The sequence below is a fragment of the Mastomys coucha genome, unplaced genomic scaffold (assembly GCF_008632895.1).
Source record: "Mastomys coucha isolate ucsf_1 unplaced genomic scaffold, UCSF_Mcou_1 pScaffold18, whole genome shotgun sequence".
Classification (NCBI taxonomy): domain Eukaryota; kingdom Metazoa; phylum Chordata; class Mammalia; order Rodentia; family Muridae; genus Mastomys; species Mastomys coucha.
In genome coordinates, this window is record NW_022196900.1 from 31,017,401 (window position 1) to 31,031,281 (window position 13,881).

The 13,881-nt window shown below is 39.9% G+C and overlaps 1 long non-coding RNA gene across 1 annotated transcript; it reads right to left on the reverse strand.

The window, feature by feature from the left end:
* Window positions 1-1,118: 1,118 nt before the first annotated feature.
* Window positions 1,119-13,565, reverse strand: LOC116095353. Its single transcript, XR_004120565.1, has 2 exons — window positions 13,467-13,565; window positions 1,119-1,366 (listed from the first exon to the last, which is right to left on the reverse strand). It is a non-coding gene; the product is annotated as an uncharacterized LOC116095353 (long non-coding RNA).
* Window positions 13,566-13,881: the final 316 nt, after the last annotated feature.

Below are 13,881 nucleotides of genomic sequence, written 5' to 3' on the forward strand. Positions count from 1 at the left end.
ATAAAAAAAAAAAAAGAAATTCTCTCTATAGCCTACTTGCACAATAATAGCATGGCTATTTTTGGTAGTATAAACAGTCTTCCAATTACTCCACGAGAGGGAATTCAAGCTTGGTACTATAAACTAGGACAAAAACCTATGACTGGGTAGGTTATGGATCCCAATTGGGAAACGACTTCTATGGTTTTTCTAAAGGGATGTGATTTGCCTAGCACGCTGCATTCTGAACATGTGTTTTTATACTTATACATCTCTGTTGTTATCGTCTTCAACTCATATCTCCCAGGAAGCTCCTCAAAATAAGTAATTGTTATTGTGGCATGATGTTCTATTTCTGAGTCATAAGTCGACATCTATAGTTACTTTCTTCAAGTCTCAGTGGTCACTGTAGAAGAGGGAACAGAAAGACTGTAAGGGGTGAGGGAAATGGAAAGTGGCATAACAACTTCCTCTGAGGTTGAAATATTCCTTCCCACAGGAAAGCTCCTTAAGAAGGAAGTTCCTGAAGCTGACCAGATTTACTAGGTTCCTCTCTGTCAGAGTAAACAACCAAAGCTGAGATGTTGCAGGATATTTGATCATACTGTGAACCCCCAAGATTATGTTATTTAATGAAAATACCTGTTATTAGTTATGGTATGCTTCAGCCCTTGGCACATAACTTTAATACCTCTGATGGAACACAGACACACCATTAGTACACAACTTAAATACCAAACAATGGAGGTAAAGTTAGTTTCTAGAAGACAGCATCAATGTTTAAAAGTGGTGTTTGATTGAGTGGCAAAGTGACAAATCAGAGAAAGATTTGACAAAATAGGATGAAGTGGAAATTTTTGATTTCTTTGGAGACTCAGGTAGGTTATAATGATGTTTTTCTGGGGTAGACAGATAAAAGGATATTTTGCTAAAGCTGACTCATGAAAGAATGTTGAAGCAGACATGTGAAAGAATGTTTTCCTTAAGTAGACACAGGTGAAAGGATATTTTGCTAAAACAGACTCATGAAGGGATGTTTTGCTGAAGCAGACACAAGTGAGAAGATGTTTTGCTGAAGCAGACACATGAAATGACATGTAATGTTTAGAAAGAATATAAATATGACCACAGATGGTGGGAAAACTCATGCTTTGGTTTATTCACTAGTTTCTGCTGCTGATGCTCTGACACTGGATGGCCTTACACCATGATGGAGACCTTTGTTTGTTATGACTTCATAGAGAGTAACTTGCAAAAGAACTTCTCATGATATTCTGGTGGTTTCTTGCCATTTCCACAGACTTGGCTAGTTGGTAGAACCTTGCAGTATATTCTGGACTAGACTGCCACTGTTCATTTTGTATGTGATGTCTGCCAGGTCCATTATCTTGAGAAAATGATGAAATTGACCAATTACAAATAGGAAATGGGTTAGAAGCATCAACATTTCATGAAAAACATCATATTAATGGTAAAGGTTTAAAGAAGAAAAATTCTACAACTTGGTAATAAGCCAAAGAAATAATAAAAAATGTCCTATGTGCTCTCTATGCACCTAAACTCTGTTAATTGCTGGTAGTAGTTCTAGGACTATCAAAAGAAATAACATCCGGCAGTTGGATGTTTTGCATTTTACAGAATTTGGAAAACAAAGGTATATACAAAATACCACTGATACGCACTTACGGTTTCAATGGGCAACTGCTTTAAATTCCTAAAAATTTTTAGGAATTTTAAATTCCTAAAATGATTGTATAATTACACACTTAATATAAATAATGGCAACTATGAGTATATCTTCACAAATTAAAATTGCTAATGCTTCTGCATATGTATCATATAAGATGAAACAATTCTTTGCATATTAGTATATAAAGTATGTTAAAAGTATACTACACAATCCCATAGGACAAGCAGTTATAGAAAGAGCCTATCTAACTTTAAATGAGAGGTTTATTAAACAAAAAGGAAGAGTAAAACTCCCTAGGGTCAGACTAAATCATGCTTTGTTAATTCTAAATTTTCTTAATGTTTGTGAAATAGGAACAGGACCTGAGAGACATGGGGATTATCCAAAAACCTGAAGCACTAGGCTAACCAATAGTATAGAGATGTGTTGACATTAGAATGGAAACTTGTAATAGTTTTAGGATTGGAGTATGGTTATACTTATCTATCTAAGGGAATGAAAACATATAGTTACCAATAAAACTTAATAAGGATTAGATCTGACTAGGAAAAACCTCTTATCAGCTGAGACATGAATGTCTCTACAAAGCAAATAGCCCAGGTTTTCACTCTTTCAGAGTGTCTCTGTTACTGATTTCTCCAAAAAACACTCATGGTAAATCAACTTCAATAGGTGTTGTGGTTTGAATATGCTTGGCCCAGGTACTGATACTATTAGGAGGTATGGCCTTGTTGGAGTAGGTATGGCCTGTTGGATGAAGTATATCAGAGTAGGGGTGGGGAATGAGCCTCTCCTCCTAACCATGTGGGAGCTAGTTGTCTCCTAGCTGCCTTTAGATGTAGAACTCTCAGCTCCTCTTGCACAGTTTCTGCTTGGATGTTACCATGCTCCTGCCTTGTTGATAATAGACTGAATCCCTGAATCTGTAAGCCAGCTCAAGTTAAAACTTGTCCTTATAAATATTGCCTTGGTCATAGTGTCTGTTCACAACAGTAAAACCCTAACTAAGACACAAGTTGGTACCAGGGACTCAGGTATTGCTGTGATAGGCCTCACCATGATTTGTTTGAAAGAATGTGGATTTTTGAACTTTGAATTTGGGAAACCATGGAGTGCATTAAGGGGTGCTTAACTGGCCATTCTAGTAGGAAAATGGAAGATAGTGTTGCTGAGAGTGAATTTTTTATTAGATATTTTCTTTATTTACATATCATATGATATCTCCTTTCTCAGTTTCCCCTCCAAAAAAAAAAGAAAAAAATAAAAAAATAATAAAAAAATCCCTGACCCCCCCTCCCCTGCTCTGCTCAACAACCTATCCTCTCCCACTTCCTGGCCCTGGCATTCCCCTCCACTGGGGCATAGAACCTTCACAGAATGAAGGGCCTCTCCTCCCATTGATGACCAATTAGGCCATCCTCTGCTATTCATATGCTGCTGGAGTCATTAGTCCCACCATGTGTACTCTTTGGTTGGTAGTCCCTGGGACCTCTGAGGGTACTCGTTAGTTTATATTGTTGTTCGTCCTAAGGGGCTACAAACCCTTCATCTCCTTGGGTCCTTTCTCTAGCTCCTTCATTGGGGACCCTGTGCTCAGTCCAATGGATGACTGTTAGCCTCTACTTCTGTATTAATGGGGTACTGTCAGAACCTCTCAGGAGATAGCTATATCAGGCTCCTGTCAGCCAGCACTTGCTGGCATCCACAATAGTGTTTGGATTTGATGACTGAATATGGGAAGGATTCCCAGGTGGAGCAGTCTTTGGATTGTCCTTCCTTCAGTCTCTCCTCCATAGTTTGTCTCTGAAAATCCTTCCATGGGTATTTTGTTCTCCCTTTTAAGAAGGAAAGAGGTATCTACACTTTGGTCTTCCTTCTTCTTGAGTTTCTTGTTGTTTGTGGATTGTATTTTGGGTATTCTGAGCTTCTGGGTTAATATCCACTTATCAGAAAGTGCATACCGTGTGTGTGTGTGTGTGTGTGTGTGTGTGTGTGTGTGTGTGTGTGTTTTGATTGAGTTACCTCACTCAGGATGATATTCTCCAGATCCATCCATTTCCCTAAGAATTTCATAAATTTATTGTTTTTAATAGCTGAGTAGTACTCCATTGTGTAGATGTACCACATTTTCTGTATCCATTCCTCTGTTGAGGGACATCTGGGTTGTTTCCAGTTTCTGACTTTTATGAATAAGACTTCTATGAGCATAGTGGAGCATGTGTCCTTATTGCATGTTGGAGCATCTTCTGGGTATATGCCCAGGAGTGGTATAGCTGTGTCGTTTGAGAGTGATTTAAATTTTGTATGGTTGCTGACCTAAGAAGTTTCAATAGAGAAGAAACTACATGTGGCCTAGAGACTGTCTTTTTGATATTTTGATCAAGAACATGGCTGCCTTTTACCATTCTCTGAAGAGTCTGCTTGAGGCTAAAGTGAAAAGATTTAGATTAATTGCATTGACAAAGTAAGTCTTAAAACAGCCTGGTATATTCTGTTGTGTGGTTACTAAAGTTCAGTGTTATGAAGAGTATTTTAATAAAAATGATCAAGCTGAGAAAAAGAAAAATATAAAATGCATGGTTCAAATAACAAAAGAACACCAGGAAGTGAAATGGAGCTAAGTTCTATTTTCAAAGAGATAAACAGATTAAGGGAATGGTGGTTTGGGGGCAAGATACCACCCAGCTAAGTTTATCCAAACATGGTAGTACGTACCTTTAATCCCAGACGACAGAGACAAGCAAATCTCTGAGTTCAAGGACAGGCTGGTATAGAGCAAGTTACAAGTGGAGAAAAGCTTAAATACAGGAGTGATAGTATAGTCTTTGATCCTAGCACTCAGGAGACTGAGTCATAAAAATCTCTGAGTGCAACGTTAATCTACAGAGTAAGTTCCAGGATTGCCAAGCATAGACAGTGAACAAGTTAGGAAACAGAAAGCTGTTGATAATATAATAGAACAAGGGAGCCATGTTTCATCTCCAGAAAACAGCAGAGCTTGGCAAATTTGGACATGTGGCTCTGGCTTTAGAGTAAAAAATAGAATGGATTACAAAGGCAATTGATGCTGGTTCGCTGGAGCTAAGAAATTACTGGTGATTAAAATGAGACTAGCATCACTGAAGTGAAATCTGAGAAGTGTTTTCAGGGAGAACAGAGAAGCTATGTTCAAGAGATAGCTAAGGGTGTTTCTCATGCTGTAGCTGGACTTGGGCATGTGTAAGAATCACCCAGGTGGTACTGGTTTTGAAAGGGGTCATGGAGACTAGCTGAAGCTTGACACTGTGAGAGACCAGAGAAGGTCATTGGTGATAATTCATCCTCAGTTGCAGTTGATGTCTCTGCAGTTGCAGAGACCAGGACTGAAAAGGGTCACAAAAAGTTGATGCTTGGCACCATGAAAAGAGCCTATGAGAGGTTATTGGTAAAGCCTAGTTGCAGTGGAAGATTGCAATGTATTTGAGATACCAGTACTATAGGATGATCTCTGAGAAAGAACAGCTACAGCAGTGGAGTGGATTCAGTCAGAGCCTAGAGTACTACAGAGGGCTGAGCTGAAGATGTGACTTGAGCAGTTGGGAGGAGCCCAGAAGATCATGTATGGATCACATTCATTGAACCAAGATGCTGTAATGCTTAAGTTGCTTTGGAGACACCAAGATGTTTGAGATGCCATGAGATATCTGCTGAGGAAAGATGTTAATAGGGAGTAGAACTAGTCCAGGAGAAAGAAGTTGCAGTCAGCAAAGATGAAAAATGAGTTGGGGAATCTGAAGACTGGAGATACAGTCATGGAGATACAGAGTTTGGAGTTTGCCCAGATGGTTTCCTGCCTTGCTTTGAGGATTACAGTTAAGTGATTTCATGAATTTCTAAAGAGATTTTGAATTTTGGACTTTTAACATTGTTAATACTGCTATAGACCATGGGGACATTGGAAGTTGGACTAAATGTATTTTTTATTATGCTATGGATAGATATGGCCCCACTGACTCATGTATTTGAATAAGCCAATGGGTCCAGGGAGTGGAATATGGTGGTTTGAACATGCTTGGCTTATTAGGACATGTGGCCTTCTTGGAGAAAATATGTCACTATGGGTGTGGGAAATGAGATTTTCCTCCTAACCACGTGGGAGCCAGTCTTCTCATAGATGCCTTCAGATGAAGATGTAGAACTCAGCTCATCCTGAACCATGCCTGCCTGGAAGCTGCCATATTCCTTCCTTGATGATAATGGATTGAACTTCTGAACCTGTAAGCCAGCCCCAGTAAGTGTTGTCCTTAAAAGAGTTGCCTTGGTCATGGTATCTGTTCACAGTAGTAAAAACCTAGCCAAGGAAAAAGGGCTAGCCATAATGAGCAATCACACAGAGACTCAACAGACAATACAGAGACTAGACAATACATAGACTGGACAGACAATACAGAGACTAGATAACACAGAGAATTGGCAAGAAATGGTGTAGCTAGCTTTTTTCAGGCTGACCATTTTCCCCCTTGGTTCCCAAACAGGTGTTCCTTGCTCCCATTCAGCAGGAAGCAATTATAAGAAGACTGTTGTTCTTGTCGTAGATAGGTTTGCTCATTTGATTTGTTATCATCTAGGGTAGAAAGTTGTTATTGGCTATGATCAGGGATGATAAAAATTTAAAGTTGTTTTGTTTAATTTTTATATATTGATAAAAATTTAAGGATTTTGTTGAATTATGGTATGTTGCTAGAAATTTAAGGCTTTTGGTTAATTATTGCATATTGATAAAAATTTAAGGTTTTTGTTTATTAAATTAGGATTTGGAAAATCTAAGCCTCCAATAGGATATGCCCAACTCTCTAAAGAAGAGAGAGGTAAGGGAAGCTATTAAAGAGAGCACAGAAAGAAAAAATGGAGAAAGGAGGAAGTTTTATCATAAGAGTTTTACAGAGACAGGTTGAAGAAAGAACAAGCTGGACACAGGTAAAGACAGAATGAGCCAGAGAATGAGAAGGAACTAGAAGATTAATATAGATTGTCAGAGTCAGTTTGAGGCTACCAGAGGAATTCTGAAAAGACAGAGAGAGTATATATATGTGTATCTTTATGTGTGTAAGTACATATGTAAATGTGTGTATAGATGAGTGTATTTATGTATATTTATATGTGAAAATTGTTTGTACATGTGTATATTTACATGTGTGCACATTAGTGTTGTACATGTGTATATCCATTTGTATTTGTACTTTTTATGTTTATGTGTATATTTATTTATGTCAAGTGTTTCTTTACATGTGTACATGTGTATATTTTGTGTGTATATATCTGTATATTTACATGAATGTATATATGTATGTTTATTTATTCACATTTATAGAGCTTTGTATGTATGTGTATATTTATGAATATGTGTTGTGGATGGGACTGGTGTTGTTTCTATTTTGATGCTAATTCTGCTCTCCTGGGAGGGGCTGCAGACAAGGAATGAGTCAAGTACTCAGGTGACTTCTTGTGAACCAATTCCCTAATGAATAAAGGAGCCAATTACTGGGTGAGTAGGAGGGACTTCTGGGTTGGGTGAAGGAAGAGAGGAAACAGGAGAGAGTTAGGTTCTTTTGGTCAGGAATAGTGTGAGGATGAGGTGTAGCTATGAGTGTCTCCCTGTTTCAATGGCGGATCAGGGAGCTCCAGTCCAGAAGGTCTCCTCAAGATAAAAACAGGTCAGCAATTACCTACCAGTGCATGGCCAGCTAGACTGCTGGGGCAGAGGCACAAGTGTGGGAATGTGACAGTTCTATTTTTTTTTTAATATTTCCGGAAACAAATGTGTACATGAGTATATTCATGTATGTGTGTATATGAACATTAACTGGGTATATATGTGTATATTCATGTGGTTTTTTTCATGTTTATATTTAAAGCATGTATATTTGTGTTTATATTTTTGTGTACATGTTTATGTCTGTGTGAGTCTATTTGTAAGTTTATGTATATAGACATGTAAATTTATATAAGCATACATGTATATGTTTATGTGTGATTATGTCTATATTTTTTGTGTGAACATGTATACATTTATCTGTGTGTATGTGTATATTTACATTTGTGTAAGTACATGTATATAGTTATGTGAATGTACATTTATGTATATTCATGCACATTTTTGCTTTTGTGTTTATATGTGAATGTTTATGTGTGTTCTTGATATATGTGTATATGCACATGTGTATGTTTATGTTTGCATACATATATGCTTTATATGTGTATATTCATGTGTATATATATGGATGTTTATGTGGTATAATACATGTGCACGTCTGTGTTGCTGGGTATTATCCTGAGTTGACTCATCTCAGGTAGCAAGAATAGTTAACCATAAGTAGAAACTACAGAAGCCAAAAAATAAGGTTGTTACATTTAGGGCCTTTCCAAGAACTATGGGCTTTGATGGATTAGTTATTTGTTCTATTTTTTTTCAGGTATTGCTGCTTATGTGTTTTGTTCCAATGGCCATGATGGCATCAGTTGTGCTAAGGTCTGGGGGCTCACTACATTCCCCACTGGTTGTCTTGACATGACTCAAATCATCGACTCATCTGGGGTCAGGGTTTTTGTTTTCTTCGTATCAATAGTAGTTTTCCTGAATTCTCTGTATTACATCATTAATTAGTTAGTTGAATAAGCAGAGTCCTACAGTAAGAGCTAGGAGCAAATTAATTAATAGCCCAACTGTTATTATTCAGACTTTTCTATGCCAAATTTCTTGGTCCAAATAATTACACAAAGACTCTATTTCTATTTATTTATGCCTTTGCCTTAGCTTAGGCTTGTTATTACTAGCTTCTAACTCAATTATCCCATTTATACTAATCTAACTTCTGCCATATGGCTGGGCATCTCATCTCAGTTTCATATATCCAACTTCCTCTGCATCTTTGTGATGAATCTTGGCACATCTCTCTTTCCCAGAATTACTTTCGCTCTGCTGGATGTCCCACTTTGTATTCTGCCTTTTTCTATAGGTCATAGGCCTTTTATTTTAACCAATCAGAGATGCCTTAGGTAGGCAAGGAAGAATTGAGACATATCTTCATACAATGCACTTAAGCATTATCCCTACACCAACCATGGCTGTGAGTAGGTAACCAGGGGGAACAAAAGAACAAAGAATCCCCTGAGTTGTTAGATTCTTGATATTTCACTTTCCTGAAGGTTGTTTCTGACCATGGCTAAACTTCCCCAGTTACCCCTGACTGATTAACATAGAAGCAACAAGTTTCTCTCAGTGCCATACAGAGACCTTCTTGTCGAATAAAGAGAAGGCCCAGCCCTCTTTGATTCTGAAGAACAGTCTCAGCTAAGGAATCTAACTGGGCTTCCAGATGGGAAAGAGAATTTTCTAGATGGTCTGGATCCATGTCAACTTGAGCATTGTTAAGTTATTAAACGTTAAATCTCATAAGTAGGACTGGCTTTCCAACTACAGTGCAACCTACAATTCAGAAGATCCACACTTGGTTAAGCCATTAGTACAAGCAAACACAAACAAGGTAGTTGCTGGGACCTGGAATTAACTTAATTAATTAAAATCAAACTCTATTCCTAGAATTAATCTGTTGTGTATGGCTACAGAAATCTGCTTAGGGGGAACTAATTAGGGCAGTGGTTCTCAGCCCATGGGTTGTGACCACTTTTCGGGTCCAATGACTCTTTACAGGGGTCTAACATATCAGATATCCTGAATATCAAATATTTACATTCTGATCCACAACAGTAGAAAATTACAGCTATGAAGTAGCAATAAAAATAATTTTATGGTTGGGGGCCACCACAACATGACGAACTATTAAAAGGTCACAGCATTAGGAAAGTTGAGAATCACTGATCTATGTGGTATCTTGGTGACATTAAACAGACACTCTTCCTTTGGAGGTCTCCCAGTGTGGGCTTAGATTGGTCCCATTTACAGAAGTTAGGTTTAAAAGCAAAGCTTATTGTTCATTAGTTTTAATTACAACACAATATGGGGATTGGGGGTCCAGGAACAGCCAGTAGTCTTGACCTATGTCTACAAGAATAGCTAAGAAACTGATATTAGGCTAGTATCTTTCCATCATCCTAACTGACAGACTGGTTTCTACTGCCTCTTGGACATTTGTCTTTGAGATTACCAAAGGAATTATTGGGGAAATTGGAGGTTTTTGATTTTTTTAACTTAGAGGGATCATATTCCAAGGGTCCCGAGATGGATCATTTGGAGCCAAAGGGCCAGATGACTCTAGGTACAGGTTTTCTTTGCACCTAGAAAAATGATGTAGACCATTTAGGTAAAACCTGATCTCCCAGATTCTACTGGTTTCCCAGTGATGATCTTCAGGTTCCTGCCAGGACCTAACCTTTACGGATGTGAGATCGTATTGCCTATGACCACAGTAGTGATGATAGGAATACCACAGGCAGTGAAGGAATCAGTGTGTCCTCAGAACTTGAATTCATAACATCATTAATAAAAGTGGCATCTGTTTAGCTTCGGGAAACTCAAGGGCCAATCAACTGGGGAGGCATAGTACTGCATAGATTTGTACCCATTCTTTTAACAAATGGACCTACTGTCCCAGTGGCAGGCTTCTTCAAGGAGTAGGTGAACCATCCCCCAGAAGTCTCTGAATGCAAACATTTACAGAAATTGATTTGGAAGGTGGGTTGGGACTCAGTAGATAGATTGGATATGAGCTCTCCAGTTCCAGCCTTTCTTGATTCCCATACCAAAAATTCTGGCTTCTGAGGGGTTTAGAGCCTTTCCTTATGGAATGTCAAAAAAGCACAACCATAGTTAGACATCTTGTTTCAGCCTTATAATTAGGGCATCAGAGGACCTGGTTACAAGCCATCTGTCATTATATTCTGTGCCTTTGTTAGCTGGATATGGTGGTCCATGTGGTAATATGGTGACCTTCACTACTGTAGGGGTGATGAGTAGTATAGGATATGGGACTTTTTTGATGGTTCCATGTTCAAGATTGGGATCCTCTTTACCTATACAAAGTTGCCAGGCTGGAACTTGTGGGCAGACTCAGATATGGAAAAAGGCACAGCTTCTTGAACTGTCTGATGAATAGCCTCCTTGGCCTGTTGCAGGGCCTGTAAGGTCTTGAAGAGGGAGTGGCTAGTAATTTTTGCCTTATGAATGTCTTGATATGGGATGTACCTCGACTTCAAGAGGGCAAAAGGTGGGAACTTGGCTCAATTGTCTTTGGTCTCAAGGAGATACTTAGGTTACCTGTTGTCTTAGTTAGGGTTCCCATTGCTGTGAATAGACACAATGACCAAGGCAACTTTTATAAAGGACACTATTTAATTGGGACTGGCTTACAGTTTCAGAGGTTTGGTTCACTATTTTCATGGCAAGAAACATGGCAGTGTGCAGGCAGACATGGTGCTGGAGGAGGAGCTGGGAGTTCTACATCTTGATCTGAAGGCAGCCAGGAGAAGACTACTTCTGCACTGAACAGAGCTTGATCCTAAGAACATTAAAGCCCACCCCCATAGTGACACACTTCCTACAACAAGGCCACACCTATTCCAACAAAGACACACTTCCCAATAATTTCACTCCCAGTAGGTGAAGCATTCCAACACATGAATCTATGGGGCCAAGCCTATTCCAACCACTACACTTGTCCTGAGCTTTGTGTCCTCTTGGCACAAAGTAGTTTCCAATAAATATTTAGGACCTTTGCCAGATTTAGGGAAACTTTGGCCTTAAAGACCAAGCTGTTGCCCAAATCTAGTCCATCTGGAATATCTGGAATATCTGGGTCTGAGTAACTCATCCGTTTTTTGCTAGTCTCAGATAAGTGGCCTGATAGTTTGGCAATCATTAGTCTTCTGATAATGGCAGTGAGTACAAATGTCTTATCTGGCAAGAACTACCATCCATTGTCTTCTGGTTGGCATCTTCCCTTTCGCCTACTTGTTTTCTTGTATAAAGTTTGGGCTCTTGAGCAATCCAGGTTCAGGCAGGCTAACCAAGAGGCCTGCTTGGTGCTAGGGCTGCCTTCCAGGTGGCCAAGTCTGTTGCCCTGTTCCCTTAGGCCTCTAGTGAGTCTCCTTTTGATGATCCCTTTTGCAGTGAACAGTGGGTGCCTCTCTTGGCAGCTGTTGGCCTCTAGTAGGGCTATAATTTTTTTTTTCTGTTTTTGATTTCCTCTCTGACTGAGGTGAGGAGTCCCTTCTCTATATAAAGAGAGCACCATGGCCATAGGCTATGGCAAATGCATACCAAGTGCCCATGAATACAGTGATAGCTTTTGTCCTTTTCCCAGCAAAGTGTTCAGGAAATGCTAGAAGCTCAGGCCTTTGTGTTGAACTCCCTTGACTGAGGGATTGGGCCCCCACCAGCCAGTCTGTACTTGTGTCAGCTTGACACAAGCTAGAGTCATCTGAGAAATTGCCCCACATAGGATCTGATTGCAAGGCATTTTCTTAGTGACAGTGGGGAAGGTCCAGCCCATTGTGGGTGGTGCTATCCCTGGGCTAGTCATCCTGGGTTTTTTATAAGAAAGCAATCTGAACAAGCCATGTAGAATAAGGCAGCAAGCAGCATTCCTCCATGGTTTCCAGGTCTTTAGCCTGTTTGAGTTGTGGTCCTGACTTTTTTCATGATGAACAGCATTATGAAAATATAAGCCAAATGAACTCTTTCTTTGCCAGCTTGCTTTTTGGTGAGGTTATTTCATCACAACAATATACCCCCTAACTAAGACACAGTCCAAGGTAACAACTTTGGCCTCAGCATACCTGAATTTATCCTGAACAAAACTGCTCCTGTACAGTATGTCTTCAAGTCTCATGGATTGAACTGGCCAGAGAAGAGGCAAGAGGTTCCTGGCCTGCCAGCCCCAGACTAGATGATGCAGTTTCTGCAGGTGCAGGGGTAGCAACAGTCTGGAATGGGGCCCTCCCTGAAGTGAGGGCTGAAGCTGCTCAGTCCATCTTTCACCAGGGCCACAAGCACTCCTGCATTGCCAGCACCTGCTAACAAGCTGAGCTATAAGTTCTTGCTGCCTTGAGCCAGACTGGCCATTGAAGCACCTGGACCACATCTCCTCTCATTGTGGTTTCATGCCAGGGAACCTTGTCTGCATCCACTTAATCATCACAGACCCCCTGCTATGTCTCTTATCTGGTCAATGGAATCTGAAGACCCTAATTTGGCGATTGTATTGGAATAGCTTTGTTGGGTCATCATCTGGCAGCAGGCTGGCTGGGGTGATTCTAAAGTTTTACAAAACTGGATATGTGGCTGCTCCAAGAGAAGTGCCTGATAATGTATTATGTGGGCATTGTATACTCTCAAAACATGCAGGGTGGTTAGGGTCATTCAGGTTTGTTTGCTGTTTGTTTTTAAATTAATGCGGATGTAGTGGCAACTGCCCACAGATAAAGTGGTCAGCCAGCAGAAACAGGATCAAGTCTTCTGGCCAGATTAAGCTACTGTTTTCTTCCAAGGTCTAAGTACCTGAGCAAGGACCCCTCTGCAGTCACATAGGACAGGATGTCCTTTTTTCCTCTGCTGTTTCCAGTGTCTCTGGCTTCCCCAACTGGGATCTCTTTTATCTTTTGTTTTGTTTTTCTTCTATAGAGTCATGATTATTGTAAACCTTTTAAGCAATCCCCAAATGGAACTGATTTATACTATCAAACCCTTCTAACTTTTTGTTTTGTTTTGTTTTTCCAACATATGGGGCCAACTGCATATCAAAGGCAATATTTTCTAACATCTATATTTAATCCTTCTAAAAATGGATCAAAGCATCCTTACCTTAGTCAATGTTGGGGTTCCAGTCAATTCAGACAGAAGGGAAAATCCATTCTATCTGAGCTGCCCTGTCCAGCAACAGTACTTTGGCTCAGCTCAGGGACAGCTTTTCTACTCTTTGTGGCGAATGATAGGTTCTGAGTTTTCTAAATATATACATCATTGGTTGAAAAAGAGACAAACCATGAAAGGGGAAGGTGAGAAACTTCCTCTTCTGCCCTGGGTCCCAGCCAGAGGAACTTCTTTCCCCTTCTCCTGGCACAACCAGCTGCTTAGAGTCAGAGCTGGGAGAGTTTAGGAGGGTGGGGCTGAGAGAACAGGTGGGTGGTTTGTGTTTCTCTGGGTGACCTGTCTGAGCCAAAGGCATTTGGGGTTTGCAACAGCAGGGCATAGGTCTTCAGCCAAGAGGTCTCTCTCT